At 35.0% G+C, this 19,499-nt stretch overlaps 1 protein-coding gene and 1 pseudogene across 2 annotated transcripts in view; one reads left to right on the forward strand and one right to left on the reverse strand.

Moving 5' to 3' along the window:
- Positions 1 to 19,499, reverse strand: part of SGCZ (sarcoglycan zeta) — a 1,037,264-nt gene that overhangs the window by 510,520 nt on the left and 507,245 nt on the right. The gene's annotated exons all lie outside the window — the stretch shown is intronic.
- On the forward strand, positions 14,651 to 16,044 carry LOC116637888 (annotated as a pseudogene).

Consider the following 19,499-nt stretch of genomic DNA (forward strand, 5'->3'; position numbering starts at 1 on the left):
GAGCCTGCTTCTCCCTCTCCCTCTGCCTCTCCCCCTGCTCATGCTCTTTCTCTCTCTGTCTGTCTCAAATGAATAAATAAATTAAAAAAAATAATAGAGGAGTTGACTAAAGATAGTGTTCACTGCAAACACATACCAATGAGGCAAGTAGTTTTCCTTGTGCAGACCCATGATTAAAAAAAAGGAATCGCAAGGAAACATTAACCCCATCATCATGATCAAATTCCTGACATCAATTCTTCTAAGAATGAGTTTCCACAAAGGGCATACATCCTCCTTTATATCTCAAATTCTTCCTTAGGCATTGCCATTCATTGTATATGTGTCTTCTACATATTAGCCAACTATTTAAATATTTAAAACTATTTGCTTTATACTATGGTTTAATAAACATACAAATTGTCCCTTTGCCACTTTATTTGACAGTTAAACTAATAATGCTGTTGTTGCAATATAATGCATTGCTATTTAAATTTGTTCACTTTGTTAAGTGCTCTATAATTTATGGATAAGTTATTGTTCTTTCAGTAGAATTGAAATGTCTTATAACACACTACAATATGTCTTGATTATATTACATATTTTGAAATCTCTGTAATCGATTACTGTTTTCTTCTCATGGATCATCCAGTGACATTTTACAGGAGCAGCTTCTCCTGATGCATGGCGGCTGGTGCAAAGGACAGGCTTTTCAGAAGGAAAACAATCTCTGCTCTACTGCAACTTATGATTAATGCTGAAGAATAATATATATATATATATTAGGATACTGTTCTGACTTTACTTCATAGCATACTTATCATCCTATGAGAACGACATGGGCAAACTTCATGTGGGAGCAAATCTGGCGGGGGCCTCATACCCGGAAGATCTTTAACCATTACTCGAAGGTAAAAGTCTTAGAATAGTTCCCCAAGTTTCAATTCTAGGGCTTATAATATATAGCCTCCACATTAATGTCATAGATGAATAGCAAGTTGGTTCATTAAAATCCGAAGATGGCATTAAAAGCAGCACAGTTACCATCACCTTGAAAGGTCAAGCCCGAAATCCCAGCATTCTGAACTACTTAGAAAAATATGGTGAGGTCCATGAATTTAGGCAGACAAGTTTCACTAAAGCTAAAGTTCATTTACAAAGAAAGAGGGTCAGTAACATACTATTGCTATAATCGACTTTTGAGAAATAGTGACTTATATTCTAAAAGGCTAAAAGTCCACAAAATGTCAAATGATTAACATAACTCAGGAGTATAACTTTTTTCTATCTTTCTCTCGTCCCTACACCCCCCAAAATCACAAAAGTCCTCATAGTATACTCTTCTCTTCCTCCTAGCTTTAGATAATATTGGACTTAGATTTATTATCTTTTTCTGGCTGTGATGGGTTGAATTGTGCTCTTTTCCCCCAAATTCGTATGTTGAAATAGTAACCTCTAGAACCCCAGAGTATGAACTTATTTGAAAATAGGGTCATCGAGAAGTAATTAGTTAAGATGAGGTAGGGTGGGCCCCTAATCCAATAGGACAGTTATCCTTACTGCAAAGGAGAAATTTGGACACGCATAAAGAGACAGTGCAAATGCCATGTGAAGACTGGAGTTAATGCTACCACAAGCCAAGGAATACCAAAATTGCTGGCAAACCACGAGCAGGGAGGCTCAGAACAGATTCTCCCTCATAGCTCTCAAAAGGAACTCACTTTGCTGATACCTTAATATTTGAACTTCTGGTCTCCAGAACTGTAAGGCAATAAAATTCTGTTGCAAAATCCACCCACTTCACGGTACTTTGTTACGGCTAATAAACTAACAAACTAATACACTGGCTCTAATATTTATCTCTAAATTGGGGATAACAGGTGTACTGCTCCATGTTCTAGTAAAGATTAAATGAGATAATGTTTATATAGCATGTAGCATGGTGCAAGACACAAAATAGCTGCTCTCTAAACCACAGTTCTCATTCTCTTAGTTAGCTACTTCTCTAATCTTGAACCTAGCATTTGGAAAATAATCTAATAATAGTTGAACATAATTAATTCATATTAAAACATAACTTATTAATAAATCCTATTAGCAAAATCTGATGTATTTTAAAACTATGACTTATTTAGAAATGTACAAAATGAGGGGCGCCTGGGTGGCTCAGTTGGTTAAGCGACTGCCTTCGGCTCAGGTCATGATCCTGGAGTCCCTGGATCGAGTCCCGCATCGGGCTCCCTGCTCGGCAGGGAGTCTGCTTCTCCCTCTGACCCTCCCCCCTCTCATGTGCTCTCTCTCATTCTCTCTCTCTCTCTCAAATAAATAAATAAAATCTTTAAAAAAAAAAAAAAAAAGAAATGTACAAAATGAGCATAAACTCTGCAGTTCTTATACTGAAAACCTCTGAATCTTCACTTAGCACATCTTCTGGAAGAAAAGTAACAGGGATTCTTCTCTGGGCTATACCTGCACACAAACATATCTGCCTTCACTTCAGAGAACATCAACCTCCCAAACCCATTTATAGACTGCAAATTAAGAACATCTAATATATAAGTTTCAAGACTGGAGAATTTGATCCATTCTGTGCTCTCTTCCAATGTTATGGTGCACTTTGGTAGATTTCCTCTTGTGTTAGTTCAAGTAAAAACTTGATTTGCTTTCAAATCTACTCATCTATTTTTTATGTGCTTAGAAGTAAAAATAAATGGGATATTCTGTAGGGTAAAGGAAAGAAAAGTTATATAGCACTCTACATAGAGAAAATAGAAATATGATGGATGAATAAAGGTAATTAAAATATATCAAAAAGTTCTTGAAACTATATAAAAATGGCCAATATGTAAGCAAATAGTAATTCAATAGTAAGCAAATATGAAAATTATTTTGCACTTGTTTTAAACTGTCAATAAGTGCATTATATATAATATTATTTAAAAAGAAATTTTAAGAATCCAGTTCCAAAAAAGGCTAAGTAGTCAAACAGCATGAATCTCCTCATTATACCTGTCTTATAACTGTCCTAACTATGATATTTGCAAAATGTTTGCAACACAAACTTTGTTGAATTGAATTGCACTAATGTTTCATGGATGAATGTACTCTTTAACATTTATTATCTGCTTATTCATCTGGCATTATCTTATTTTTCTTGCTCTCCTGTTTCTGATAGAGAAAGAGTATTATTTATTGGATAAGAAATAAATTTTGGAAATTTGGGCATAATGAGGTTTGAATTCTAGCATTCTGTATATTATCTCTGTGACCTTGGGCAAATTACTTGCTGCCCTTTCAGGTTTTCCAGTTTTCTCCCATCTAAAACAGACGTAATAACTCATAAGATATTGTTTTGTGGGGCCCCTGGGTGATTGAGTCAGTTAAGCATCCAACTCTTAATTTGGCTCAGGTCATGATCTCAGGGTCCCGGGATCTAGCCCCACACTTAGCAAGGAAACTGTTTGAGGATTCTCTCTCTCCCTCTTCTTCTGCCCCTACCCTCGCTCGCACATGCTCTCTCTAAAATAAATAAATAAATCTTTTTAAAAAAAGATTGATTAAATGAAATATTGCTTAACACATAACAAGCATGGAATAAAAGTTATTACACAGCATAAATACAATCATAAGCAAAACATTTACTATTTATTATCATTCTTATTTTCCTAACTAAAAAAAAAAAAAGTTGGCCAATAATTATAGGAATGTGTCATAAACATTTGTATGGGTATAGGAAAATGCACTGTCCTACACTATGCAACTGTGTTTCTCTACTTAGGGCAGTCATTCTACAACTTAAGACTTACTCATATAATTCTAATTTCTGGTTAACTATATTTTATTTTGTTCTTTGGATTCAGCAAATAAGTTTAGCTCCAAGGGAAGTAGCACTTGCAGAAATACACAATTTTGTATTTTTTAAAAATGTCTTGATGCTATAAATTAAATCTGAAAACTGAATTCACAAGTCCAGTTCTATGAGCATTTATTTAACTTCACAAACATGTTTTTCTTTTTGATTTTTTTTTTTACCAGTAAACAAAAAAAAGTTCTTAGTTTTTAATTTAAAGGGTCAATGTGACATTCCAGAAATGAATACTAACAGTCTTCTAGCTATTGGTTGAGATCCAGGACTATCAACATAAATAATTCTAATGCATTTTTCAGATATTTTGATATAAAGGCCACAATTTAAGTAATTGAACATGAGATGAATTTTGACATTTTTTAAAGATTTATTCATTTCAGAGAGAGACAGAGAGAGAAAGAAAGGGAGAATGCGTGCAAACATGTGAGCAAGAGGGAGGGGCAGTGCGAGAAAGAGGCAGAAGAGCAGACTCCCTGCTGAGCGCAGACCCCACCCCCACCATTGTGGGGTTCAATCCCTGGACCCTGAGATCATGACCAAAGCTGAAGTCACGAGTTGGACGTTTAACCTACTAAGACACCCAGATGCACTGTACTTTGACATTTTATTTAACTTTTCAGTAAAGAAAAAGTTATTCTACTGGGATTTTTCATTTTGGGAAGTTTTTTTGAAAGCTTTAATAAATATTTATTTCTTACCTCCAATTTTTATCAAGTTGACATAGCAATTTTTTTGAATCATAACTAATATATTTGTGTCTATAGCATCAAACTAAATTATGAGTTGGGGCACCTGGATGGCTCAGTGGATTAAATATCTGACTATTGATCTTGGCTCAGGTGATGATCTCAGGATTCTGAAATCGAGCCTCACAATGGGCTCTGAGCTCAATGCGTTGTCTGCTTGACATTCTCTCTCTCCCTCTGCCCCTCCCACTTGCACATGCATGTGCACTTTTTCCAAATAAATAAATAAAATCTTTAAAAAAATTATGAGTTAAGAGTCTCATGCTCTACCAACTGAGCTAATGATGTAATGTATGGTGATTAACATAACATTATTAAAAAAAAGAAAAAAAATATGAGTTAAAGGAGAAATAGTGTTTTGTTGTTTATTTAAGAAAACAAAAAATGAGAGTCAATTTTAAAGGGGTATTAGTTTCATTTTTCTATTTGTTTTGTACTTTTTAAACCACACAAACTCAATGCTATACATTAAGAATATTAGGTTATTTACAAATATTTAAAATTTCCTAAATCCATAGTGTAGCAAGTATTGCAGAAAAACACAAGAAAATAACTCTCCTTTTATGATACTAGTGGAAGCCTTTTAAATAAATCAGATTGAGCCCTTACTTAGTTGAGCAGAACCAGGTAATTTATATAAGAAATGACTATGAAAGAAAGATGCCTTGAAGGAATAAAACCACTGAGTCTTCAATTTCACTTCAAGACCCCTGGATAGTAAGAGGAACCTGACAAGAATAAATGACTCAGATACATGTGGAAAAAATCAAATCCCATAAACTTTTCCTGGCATCACTAAGACCAAGAAATTAATACTCATGCTTAAATCAAGAAAGAATTGCTAAACCTGATAATTCAGAAAGAAACTAAATGCTGATAAATGACATCAATAGTATTGTATTTCTTTTATGGTCATGAATGGAGATTGCCTGAGTCTGATAAAATTCATTTAATTAAAAAATGTTTATATAAGGAAATACTGATAAAATTGTTTATGGATTTAATTAAAGCATCACAATATTTAAATGACTCACTGGAGGGTAAGTTAGCCTTCATATCTGGGTTTTTATTAGCATTATTAAATATTATTTTGAATTAGTTGAAATGTTATCATAACAAAAATTTAGGTAGAAGTTTTACACTTAAGCCTCAAGCTTTGTGTATATTTTCACATATTATGTGACCCTATCACAGCTGTCAGGAAATCCTATAAAGTAAAATAGATATTCATCATAAACCAACTCAAAACAGTCTATTCCAACCCCAGAAACTAAATATTATATCAATTTCCATTTGTTTGCTCACTCGTTACTCCTCCATTATTGAAAGGGTCATTTTTCTAGGCATTAGAAATATTTTCAATTATACTTGGGATTAAAGCCATCTCATTTTACCCATGATCTTGCTTAATCTATTATTCTTCATTTTATATAATAAAATCCTCCTCATTTGTTTAGTATATTCATAAAATACACAGAAAGCAAGTATTATTTGCTAACTACTGTAATGGATTCCGGGGATAAGATGGAAGAAAAATGGACATATTTTCTCCCTTATAGAAATTATATTTTACATGAGATAAGATGTATGCTATAGACAAGAAAACAGGAATTATAACACTGGTGATGTGCAGTGAGAGTTGACATCATGGATGCTATGATGACAACATTAAGTGGCAAAGTCTTGGTTAGCCAGAGAAGGCTTGCAGGAAAGATGCCCACGCTAGGCCTGAAGACTGAGAAGGAATTAATCAAGTGAAAGGACTGTAATATTCTGTAACTGAAACAGTATACACAAGGATCTAAAGGTGAGTAAAAGCTGAGTTGTCTGAGGACTGAAAGAAGTTCAGTGGGATTGGACAGGGAAAGTAAAATGAAGCATACTGACAGGTAAAGCTAGGGACATTAGCAGAATTTGATTATAGAGAATCTTGCAGTGATCTTAAGAAGAAGGAATTATTTCACAAGAACAATCAGGAGATAGTGAAGGGTTTTAAGCAGGAAGGTAATAGGATTCCATTTTCTTTAGAAATATCAACTACAATATAAAAAATAGACTCAACAGATTCAAAACAAGAAAAAACAGTTAACGGTTTACTGTACTGGAAAGGCAAGAGATATTGGCGACCCATTGAGCAGAGATAGTGATGATGAAGAGAAATGAACAAATGTAACGTAGTGTTATGAGATGGTCAAGAATGAAAGAAGGACAGAAAGGTCTATATTGATGTTGGATTTCTTGTTTGGGCCACTGGTCTGTCAGCATGAAGAGCTGGTGGGGTAAAGGGTAGTGGATGACAGGTCAGTTTAGGTTATTTTGACTCACAGGTGCTATTGAGACATCCAAGTGCAAATGTCTACATGAAAGCTTTAAATTTCTCAGAATCTCAGTAGAGAAATCATATCTAAAAATAAATCTGGGTGTCACTAGGATATGGAAAATAACTGAACCCCTAAGACTGGATGAGACTGAATGAATGGATGACTATAAATGCCAAGGATAGTTTCAGCTGAAAATAGTCTAAATAGTTTTACCTATCAAAGGACAAAATACATAACCGTAAACCAAAAACAAAAAACAAGAATGTCATTATGAAAACTCAGATTAAAAGACCTATGGAAATGATTACTAAATCTCATGGACACTTAAATCCTTATATTTCTCAATTATGGCAAAATTTAACATTTTATGGCTTCTAAAATAATATTCTTACTTTAGTTTCCTTTCTACTTATTTTTTTTTTAAAGACTTTATCCATTTATTCGACAGAGATAGAAAGAGAGCACAAGCAGGCAGAGAGGCAGGCAGAGGGAGCGGGAGAAGCAGGCTCTCTGCTGAGTAGGGAGCCCAATGCGCACTTGATCCCAGGACCCTGGGACCACAACCTGAGCCAAAGGCAGCCGCTTAACCAACTGAGCCACCCAGGCACCCTCTACTTCTTGGCTTCATTGCAAGCCCCTATTTATTTGTCTATATATCTCTACCTATCATTTTATGTTCCCCTTTTTGAAGCATTTCTCAGAACTCTGAATTTATCTCCTCCTTATATGTGGACAGCTCCAAATTTTTCATCTCTACCCCAGATCTCTCTATTAAGTTAGAACTCTTCAGTCTAACTACCTACTGACTCTCCTGACTAAACACTAGTATTTTAGTTCATTATGCCCTACAAACCTGCCCTCTCCTTTTCTATTTCCTATTCCAATTAATACGATCTGTAACTACCAGGTCAAGGTAAATGAGTCATAATCCTGAGGCATAGCCTAAACTCCTCACAGTCTTCCCTCTCTCTTAACCAGTTGGCCAAGAAATCCTGCTGATTATACTACCACATTTTATTTATTTATTTGGCAGTTGGCACACAATGTTAAATTATTTTCTGGTGTATGACATAGTGATTCCACAACGCTATGCATTACGCTATGTGCACCACAAGTGTAGCTACCATCTATCACCATGCAATGTTGTTACAATACCATTGCTATGTCATATTTCTTGAAGTCGGCTACATTGCCTCATCAATTATCACAGTGCTAGGTCAGTAGTAATCAATCAATAAATGTTTTTTGAATGAATGAATAAATTCCTCTTCCCTCTGCCCCAACTTGAGTTTGTGTTCCTCATTACTCTTTGCTTATATATTAGAATGCATTCTCAAAAAGTTACCCAATATAAATTCTTTCTCCAACTTATCCTTTAAATTGAGACCAAAGTACTTTTATAAGTTTACATTTAATTGGTTCAATCACTCTCTTAAAATTAATCACTATCTCCCTTCCTCCTACAATACAAATTTCTGCCCCAATACTTGCTCTTAAATTCTTCCTAAAATTAGGAAGACTGGTGAACTCATCAGATTCAGCTTAGTTGTCATCTCCCCTAAAAGATATCCCAGGCCCTAGAGAGGTGAGCACTCCTTCTTTCGTGATTCTAGAGATTTTCACGTTTAGGTAACCTGTGATTATCTCTCAGCGACATTGTGAGATTTATGCAGATTTTTTTTTAAAAAAAATTATTTTCCCATCTTCCAAATTTATAATAGTTTATATAAGCCATGTTTGGCACTAAACATATGTTGATATAGTTAAAGAATAAATACATTACATATTAACATCTTATAATCCACTTGTACCAATGATGATATACCAAAAATAAGATAATGATGTTAGAATACAGAAAAAAAAAAATCTTGAAGAATACTGCTTCAAAAAAGTGGGACCAATTTTAATGAAAGCTTTAAAGGAATTAATCAGAAGAAGTCTGTCGAAAGTTAAAATAGCAATCCACTTGTGTTATGGCTTACCACTAATAAATTCTACCTAAGAGCCACCTGAGAACTGCCATTAAGAATGACTTTTCCTCAAGCTCCCTGCATTAGTAAAGAGCTCATAAAGTCGAAGAGCAAAAGCTTTTAAGGGTCATATTCTTTTACAAGGAAATAGAGTATTTTATAAGATATTAGGAATTACCAAGGGGATAAATCACTCCTACTATACTTTTTTCCTCCTTTTTTTCAGGAAAATCAGATTTCCTAATATAACACAGAAAACTAATGAGTTAATAGTATTGGTAGTTAACAGTACTGAAAAATTTTGAAGGCCTATTTGTTATGAATATATTCACTGTATCGTATTTTTACATATTTTAAAACTACTCATTGGCCAACATTTAATTTAAAGATATGAAAACAATCCTGAGCACTATTATTTAAACATAAATATTCAAAACTGTATCATATTAAAACCAGTAAGAATTTTACATTGAAACAGAAAATTATCTTCATGTAAATTACATAATTATCTTTCTTGAGATAGGAGACATTCTAGGGAAAATAAATTCATGTGATTCATGTGATTCTAGAAGGCCTGAATGGGTATAGCTATTCTCTTTAGAGATCTTATACTGGAAATTCAGATATTGCCAAAAGATGACAGTAGATACTTAGAGTAGAAAAACAATTGCCAAAGGGCGCCTGGGTGGCTCAGTCAGTTAAGCATCTGACTTCGGCTCAGGTCATGATCCCGGGGTCCTGGGATCAAGCTTTGTGTTGGGCTCCCCACTGAGCAGGGGGTCTGCTTGTCACCTTCACCTCTGTCGGTGTTCTCTCCTTCTCCCTCTCTCAAATAAATAAAAGCTTAAAAAAAAAAAGAAAAAGAAAAAGAAATGCCATAGCACTACTCAAGTCTTTATTCACACTGAGAATAAATTATATATACTCATGTATAACCCTGAAATTTTCTTAATAAAACCCTCTATTTAAATACTAATACAACTTTTAAGCATGTATTACCTATATTTTTACTACCTAACTTTAAAGAAAGATTAAATTTAAATCAAGGCATTAAGAAACAGGAAATTAGGCAGAATAGCAAAGCAATTATAACTGTTTTACATTTGAGTTTTAACTTTTACTTAGAGAATTTCCTGGAGTTCGAAGTCAGCCTGTGTCTTCCAATCTGAGAAGCCCTCACTGAGCTCATCCTCTGTCCAGAGGGGCAAGGCACATCTCATCTCTACTGGTCCTTAGAGCCCCTGCAACTTCTGCATCCTTTGGGTGTGCTGGACTAAAGAGCTCCAGCCATTGGGCCATATGTCATATCTAGGAGAATACCTGGAAACATGTAGCTAAGAGTCATTATAATATACTTTTCGTCACTGCAAGCCGTATGAGTAATATTGGTATGAAATCTTGCTCTATGCAATGCAGACAATATGAATTTAAAAAGTCATTTAGGGAATTAAAAATAGGCAAGTATACTCTGCTCCTGTCTTCTCCCATAGTTCAAACTGAACTAAAACTTCCAAAAAGATAGGAGGAAGTAGGAATACAAGGATAGTTCCCAAGTCTCTTTCCTCAACCAGTATCAATTTTGTTTTGGTTGCTGTGGCAACCAGGCTGTCAATTACGTTATGGCTCCATGCTTACACTATTACAGCATTACTTCAAATCAGTTAACAACAACAACAACAAACCACAAATGCACACACAAGTGTACATACACATGTACATACACACACATGCACTCATGTCCACATAGCACACACATACAACACACACATAAGGTCTTAAGATTCCAAAATGGCTCCATCATTCAAGCTGCTTCTCGTATAGATTACATTTTTTAAAGGATTTTAACATTATTCTTGTACAAAAAATCCATGTTTGATATAGGAAAATATAGCATTTAGTTTGAAATAAAGAGGTAATTTCTTCAGAGGCAATTCTAGGACTCTATATGTCTAAATGTCAATCCCATGTTTAAAGCACTATTAGTATTTCCAAGTCAGTAGTCTCACATTCTGTTTTGTCCTTTGTTAAGAGACAGAGAGAAACAATGTTTTGTGTGTGAGGTAATGCCCAAGCATTACCCAGAAATCATCTAATCACAGTCTTTGAAATAATGTATCTCATTTAAAAAATACTTAATTTCTTATTCATCCCTGAAGGGTATGGGAATTATTGCTATGACAACCTGCTCTATGAAATTCAAATTATGTACATTTCAAGAAATTGTAAACCAACTTTCTATAAGCTAGTAAAAATCAGAAGCACTTCTCCCATTTCTAAAACACTGCTATGATAATAAAAAGAATGAGAGTCAGTTTTACTGTTATTCTACAGTTTGTAACTGTTAGTAATGAATAAGCAAAGTAACACGGGCTAAGATGATAATGATGCAGAGTTACTTTGAAACAAAAGTTCCCTGCTTCCTGAAGGTGTATCTCTCCAGGGATGCAGGACCTTGGAAAACAACCTAGATAATCTCCTATTTTACTATTATAAAATACATCCATTTATCAATGGTTAATTACTATTTACAGAATGAAAGAATCATCGTACTTTGTACAACTCACCTGGGAATATTTAAATAATTGAAAAGCACTGGGAGTCTCAGAGCATGGCCTTTCAGCCAGTTAAATATCTAAGACATGGGCCATGAAAAAGCTTAAATGTGGCTATTTCTTGTTCTCTGTTAGTATGGGAGTGTATTGGAAAAAAATCACATGGGATAAGGTCATTAAAAAAGGGGACAAAATAATTGCAACAACATCACTTTTATTTCCATTAGTTGTGCTTACGTTAACTGTTATGAATTATAGAGAAAGCATTCTATATACTTGATAAATCAAAATGAGTTGTTACTTCCTCACACCTATTAAGAGATGTGAAATCTAAGAGAAAGTTCCATCCATTTTCACAGTCTGTAGACACAGCCCTTTCTTTATTGATGATTATTTAGATTGTGTTCCAAAAAAAGTGTCACAGAGTTCCTAGTTATGTCACTTTTCTGCTTCTTATTTCACCTTAGTTCATCTCTCATCTAGATGAAAATGCTATTGGTTATTTATAACTTTCCAAGGCAAATACTTTTCTTCCAAATGTCATGCTAATTTTCATAAATGGCTTCCTTTTTCTTTTCAATGCTATTGCCATTTAAAATCAATGCAGACATCAGAGAACTGGTCTTTTAAAATTGTTATTTATTTTTTTTATGTAGATAGTTAATTTCATGCCCAGATTTAGAAATTTATCAATTATAAGGAAATAACTTAGCATGTATAAGAAGACAAAGTATGATTTTCTAATAAAACAAAGGATGATTTATATTACCTTGTAAAATGTAGAACAATAAATTGCTTAAACTTACATTATTTAGTATACACTATAAAAAGGTAAAGCAAACCTAAAAGGATAGAGGTTTCTGTTTCATTCACTGATAAATTCCAAGCCTCTGAAAAAAGGCTAAGTAGCCTGCACATAGGAAATTCTCAATAATACTTGTTAAATGAATGTATTTTGATTTAGGTTTTCTTTTCTATGAAGCAAAGATGTTGTACTAATGCTTTCAAGGGAATCCATTCTTATCCTTTCCCCTATATGTTTCTTCCAAAAGAATAAATTTAAAAAGAAAATAAGTAGCAAAATAGACCAAAGGAAAACGCAGTGGAAAAGTTAAGAAAGCTGTTCTCAATTAGCATAACTGAACATAGAGAGTCAATTCCACCATTAGGCTGTTTGGCTTCAAGCATTACAATTCCTGTGCAAATTTAATGCCTGATATATTATTTCACTTAACTTTGTCACTCTACCTGAAATGTTGTCTAATAGAGATTTATTTAGATCCATGAATATCGTAAGTAGATTAATCAGATTACTTAGCACCCAAAACTCATTTGCAATCACTTTAATAGACTAGAAAAAAAAAGTTTTCTTATAAAGAAACAGAGGTGATTGTGGAACACACTGGTTAAGAAGCCAATCAGGAAAATATACAGTAATCTAGTATAGCTGGATTTTGAGATTGTGAGAAATGCTCTCCGAAATAGACCAGAAGTGCACCTAAAAATTGTGTCTTGTGCCTAAAAATTGTGGTAGGTGGGTGGAGCACTTTTCTTTGTATGTTTTCTCCAGAGCACAACTAGCCCTCTGCTTTCAAAGGAGCATCAAGAGTGGCAGAGCCTTGTTAGAACCAAGATATCTGAAAAGTGCATGATTGGAGGATGTGCTAATGGCTTTACCACATCATTGTTTGAGAAAGTGTATATATGCAATGGAAGGGCCCTTCGCAGTGTATTTGTGCTAGGTCATCTCACATGCACACACAAAGAAAACCAGAGTAGAGACATCAGTGACTTCCTAAGACATATAGCTAGTTAGTAAGTAGTCTCTCTTCAGACTTAATTTTCTGTCCAGAGTAACTTTCCATGATATCATCTGTTTCAATAGAAAAAATGCTTTCTTAATCCTCAGTGAATTACAGTGTTCCTTTGGGAACATCAAAATTTAAGATACTAGATGTCAGTATTGAAAGAGTAACCAGATGTAATATAATATAAAGTACTACAACTTTATATAAAGTCTTACAATAGGATTACAACTATTTTACAGTAAAAATGTTAAATGGAGCATATCTCAAGTAATCAAAACGCAGTAAATAATTCCAAATTTAAGATTGAGTAAAATGGATTTAGTGACTAAAACAATTAGAAGGAGCAGAGCTTTATAAACATAAATTGTATGCAATGAGCAGATGGGAAGGAGAAAAGGGCAGAGAGATAGATGAAAATATTATTCAAAAAAAGAGATGCTTAATACATTGCAAGAAAAGAATTGTGTGATAATGACCCTGCCTCCAAAATACTGATAGATAAATTATATTTAATAGGAACATTATTAATATGTATTGATGACTAAATTATTCCAAGACACTGAAAAATTAAAGTAAATAAATAAAATGTAAATAACTAAAAGACAAACTGGAGCTGTCTTGCATAATATAATATACTTTCATTTTCTTCTCCTTCAACAAGTCCCATCCTGAAATTGAAGTTTGCCTCTATCATGAGCCACAAAAATCTGCTGTTAACAGCACAACTTGATGAATGAAGACAGAATTTTAAGTTAACCAACAGCTAACCAATAAAACTGCAGTTTACAAATTTTAAAAATTAAAAACAAAAAATAGTATTAAAAAACACAAAAAAATAGAAGTTAATCTGAATGAAGAAAAACCAATGTTCTTAAAATCTTTAAAAATAGATTTAAAACCTAGTAGTAATTCTACATGTAAGGTCTAGCAAAGCTAACTTGAATTAAAAATTAAAATCCCCTTTTCAGTTACTACTCATCAATATCATCTTAGTTATTAAGATGATTAATGCTATATGTCAACTTGGCTAGGCTATGGTGCCCACTTAGTTGGTCAAACAGCAGTCTAGATGTTGCGGTGAAGGTGCTCTTCTTTTAGATAAGATTTAACATTTAAATCAGTTGACTTTAACAAAGCAGATCACACTGCATAAAATGGTTGGGTCTTATCTAATCAGTTGAAGGCCTAAAGAGCAAAGTCTTGAGGTTTCCAAGGAAAAATAAAATTTGCATCAAGATTGCAAGATAGAAACCCTGCTGCTCTTCAGAATTCAGGCTCAAGACTGCAACATTGTTCGTGGCAGCCGCCCCCTTCCACACGCTCACGCTGAGCTAGTACCCGGGCCTGGAATCGGGCCGCAACCTCAGCCGCGCCTGCCGCCTGCCGCCTGCCACCGCCTCTGGACCATGGACCCCCGCAAAGTGAGCGAGCTTCGGGCCTTCCTGAAAATGTGTAAGCGGGACCGAGCGTTCTGCACACCGAGGAAATGTGCTTCCTGCGGGAGTGGGTGGAGAGCATGGGGGGTAAAATACCACCTGCCACTTATAAAAATAAATCAGAAGACAATATAAAGGAAGAAAAAACAGTAACAAGGCGGAGGAAAACATAAAGACAGACGAACCATCAAGTGAGGAAAGTGATCTAGAAATTGACAATGAAGGTGTGATTGAACCAGATACTGATGCCCCTCAAGAAACGGGAGATGAAAATGTAGAGACAACCGAGGAAATGATGAATCAGGCAAATGATAAAAAAGTGGCTGCCACTGATGCCCTAAATGATGGTGAACTACAGAAAGCCATTGACTTGTTCACAGATGCCATCAAACTGAATCCTCGCTTGGCCATTCTGTATGCCGAGAGAGCCGGTGTCTTCATCAAATTACAGAAGCCAAATGCTGCCATTCGAGACTGTGACAGAGCTATTGAAATAAATCCTGAATTCAGCTCAGCCTTATAAGTGGTGAGGGAAAGCACACAGACTTCTGGGCCATTGGGAAGAAACAGCACATGATCTTGCCCTTGCCTGTAAACTGGATTACGATGAAGATGCTAGTGCAATGCTGAAAGAAGTTCAACGGAGGGCCCAGAAAATTGCTGAACATCGGAGAAAGTATGAGCGAAAACGTGAAGAGCTAGAGATCAAAGAAAGAATAGAAAGGGTTAAGAAGGCTCGGGAAGAACATGAGAGAGCCCAGAGGGAGGAAGAAGCCAGATGACAATCAGGAGCTCAGTATGGCTCTTTCCCAGGTGGCTTTACTGGGGGAATGCCTGGTAAGTTTCCTGGAGGAATGACTGGAATGGCAGGGGGGATGCCTGGAATGGCAGAAATGCCCAGGCTCAATGAAATTCTTAGTGATCCAGAGGTTCTCGCAGCCATGCAGGATCCAGAAGTTATCATGGCCTTCCAGGATGTGGCGCAGAACCCAGCGAATATGTCAAAATATCAGAGCAATCCAAAGGTTATGAATCTCATCAGTAAATTGTCAGCCAAATTTGGAGGTCAAGCATAATGCCCTTCTGACAAATAAAGCCCTTGCTGAAGGAAAAGCAACGAGCACCTAATGGATGACACAATAATACAAAGCAGTGTACCTCTGACCTTCTCATGAAGAAAGATGGGGTGCAGTGAAGAGAACCCCTACCCCTCTGCCCCACATGCAACTGAAACATTCTATAGTGGTTTGCCATTAGGGTATTCATTCAGATAATGTTTTCCTATGAGGAATTACAAACTTTAAACACTTTTTAAACCTTAAAAATATTTAAAAACATATTAAAAGTGTGTGTTAGTCCCTACATTTTTCTTTAAAAAAAAAACAAAACAAAAAAAAAAACGACTGCAACATTGATTTTTACCTATTTTCCAATCTGCCAAGTTACCTCACAGGTTTTACACATGCCAGCCCCCAAAATCAAAATCTTGTGAACCAATTCTTTAAAATCACTCTCCTCTGTGCATGTGTGTTGATTTCCTATTATTATATATTACATATAATATTACATGTACATGTAATATATGAACATAGTTAAGTATATATTTGTCCTATATTATTAATATATATAATAAGATATATACAGAATATACAATAAGATATATAATGGTCTTAAATAACAGAGCACACATATACATATATAACATATATATAATATATAATACAATATGACATAGAATAATATATATTATTAGTTCTGTATCTTTGGAGAACTCAGAATCATACAGTTATAAAATCAAGGAATACTGGGTCAAGGAGCCTGTGGCTCTTGAACTCTTATTTCAAGGGATGTACTCTTTTCAGTCACTGGCTCTATTCCTATATACTTCATAAATCCTAGAAGACTAGCCAAAACTCAAGGCAAAATTGCAGGTAATAACAGAATAAATTAGAAATTCAAAATTTACTTCTTAGGTAGCTAATAAAACTAGTTCTCCTTGTTGAATGAACTTGCCAATTCACTCAAATTGGCTGATTTATTTTAGGGAGAAATCAGTCAAATAACTTGATGACCAAGAAGACCAGTCATCTCTTTTCCCCTTATTTAGATGCCAACATATTGATATACATATAAATATAAAATCAATGTATGGTTACATCAGTGATGAAAAAAATCAAACAGTATTTCTTAGACTATAGCCAACAGTCCATAAATAAATCCATATCAGAATCACCTGAAGTATCTATTAAAAGATAGGTAGACCACTGGTCCCACCTGAGCCTTACTAAATCAAATATTTTGGAAGGGACTTAAGAATTTATTTGACAAACATCTCAGGACACTCTTATGTACTCTTAAAATTTAAAAACCACTGATCTTTAATAGTTCTTAAATGTACCTGAAATTGATCATATTCTGTTTTTTTGTTTGTTTTTATTTATTTCTTTTCCTTTTTTTTCTTTTTTTTTCTTTCTTTCCCTTTCTTTTCCCCCAGTTTCAGGTCTCTTTTGATTTGTTTAGTGTATATTTTTCTGGGGTTGTTGTTACCCTGTTAGCATTTTGTTCTCTCATTCATCTATTCTCCTCTGCACAAAATGACAAGATGGAAAAAATCACCTCAAAAAAAGGAACAAGAGGCAGTACCGACTGCCAGGGACGTAATCAATATGGACATTAGTAAGATATCGGAACTAGAGTTCAGAATGACGATTTTAAAGCTACTAGCTGGGCTTGAAAAAAGCATGGAAGATATTAGAGAAACCCTTTCTGGAAAAATAAAAGAACTAAAATCTAACCAACTCGAAATCAAAAAGGCTATTAATGAGGTGCATTCAAAAATGGAGGCTCTAACTGCTAGGATAAATAAGGCAGAAGAAAGATTTAGTGATATAGAAGACCAAATGATGGAAAATAAAGAAGCTGAGAAAAAGAGGGATAAACCGAGGGCAGAATTCGAGACATAAGTGATACCATAAGATGAAACAGTATTAGAATAATTGGGATCCCAGAAGAAGAAGAAAGAGAGAGAGGGGCAGAAGGTATATTGGAGCAAATTATAGCAGAGAATTTCCCTAATATGGGGAAGGAAACAGGCATCAAAATCCAGGAGGGACAGAGAACCCCCTCAAAATAAATAAAAATAGGTCAACACCCCAACATACTAAAACTTACGAGTCTCAGAGACAAAGACAAAATCCTGAAAGCAGCTCAGGAGAAGAGATCTGTAACCTACAATGGTAGAAACATTAGATTGACAAGAGACCTATCCACAAAGACCTGGCAGGCCAGAAAGGACTGGCATGATATATTCAGAGCACTAAATGAGAAAAATATGCACCAAGAATACTATATCCAGCTAGGCTGTCACTGAAAATAGAAGGAGAGATAAAAAGCTTCCAGGACAAAAAAACTAAAGGAATTTGCAAACATGAAACCAGCCCTACAAGAAATATTGAAAGGGGTCCTCTAAGCAAAGAGAGAGCCTAAAAGCAACATAGACCAGAAAGGAACACAGACAATATACAGTAACAGTCACCTTACAGGCAATACAATGGCACTAAATTCATATCTTTCAATAGTTACCCTGAATGTAAATGGGCTAAATGCGCCAATCAAAACACACAGGCTATCAGATTGGATAAAAAACAAGACCCATCGATATGCTGTCTGCAAGAGACTCATTTTAGACCCAAAGACACCCCCAGCTTGAAAGTGAGGGGGTGGAAAACTATTTACCATGCTAATGGACAGCAAAAGAAAGCTGGGGTGGCAATCCTTATATCAGACAAATTAGATTTTAAACCAAAGACTATAATAAGAGATGAGGAAGGAGACTATATCATACTTAAAGGGCCTATCCAACAAGAAGAACTAACAACTGTAAATATATATGCCCCTAACATGGGAGCAGCCAATTATATACACCAATTAATAACAAAAGCAAAGAAACACATCAACAACAATACAATATTAGTGGGGGATTTAACACCCCCCTCACTGAAATGGACAGATCATCTAAGCAAAAGATCAACAAGGAAATAAAGACTTTAAATGACACATTGGGCCAAATGGGCTTCACAGATCTATTCAGATCATTCCATCCCAAAGCAAAAGAACACACATTCTTCTCTAGTGCCCATGGAACATTCTCCAGAATAGATCACATCCTAGGTCACAAATCAGGTCTCAACTGGTACCAAAAGATTGGGATCATTCCCTGCCTATTTTCAGAACACAATGCTTTGAAACTAGAACTCAGTCACAAGAGGAAAGTCGGAAAGAACTCAAGTACATGGAGGCTAAAGAGCATCCTACTAAAGAATGAATGGGTCAACCAGGAAAATAAAGAAGAATTTAAAAAATTCATGGAAACCAATGAAAATGAAAACACAACTGTTCAAAATCTCTGGGATGCAGCAAAGGTAGTCCTAAGAGGAAAGTATATAGTAATACAAGCCTTTCTCAACAAACAAGAAAGGTCTCAAATACACACCTTAACCCTACACCTAAAGGAGCTGGAGAAAGAACAGCAAATAAAGCCTAAATCCACAGGAGAAGAGAAATAATAAAGATCAGAGAAAAATCAAAGAAATAGAAACCAAAAGAACAGTAGAACAGCTCGATGAAACTAGGAGCTGGTTCTTTGAAGGAATTAACAAGACTGATAAACCCCTGGGCAGACTTATCAAAAAGAAAAGAGAAATGACCCAAATCAATAAAATCATGAATGAAAGAGGAGAGATCACAACCAACACCAAAGAAATACAATTATAGGAACATATTATGAGCAACTATATGGCAGCAAATTAGATAATCTGGA

The sequence above is a fragment of the Phoca vitulina genome, unplaced genomic scaffold (assembly GCF_004348235.1).
Source record: "Phoca vitulina isolate PV1807 unplaced genomic scaffold, GSC_HSeal_1.0 scaffold15, whole genome shotgun sequence".
In the NCBI taxonomy this organism is placed as follows: Eukaryota; Metazoa; Chordata; class Mammalia; order Carnivora; family Phocidae; genus Phoca; species Phoca vitulina.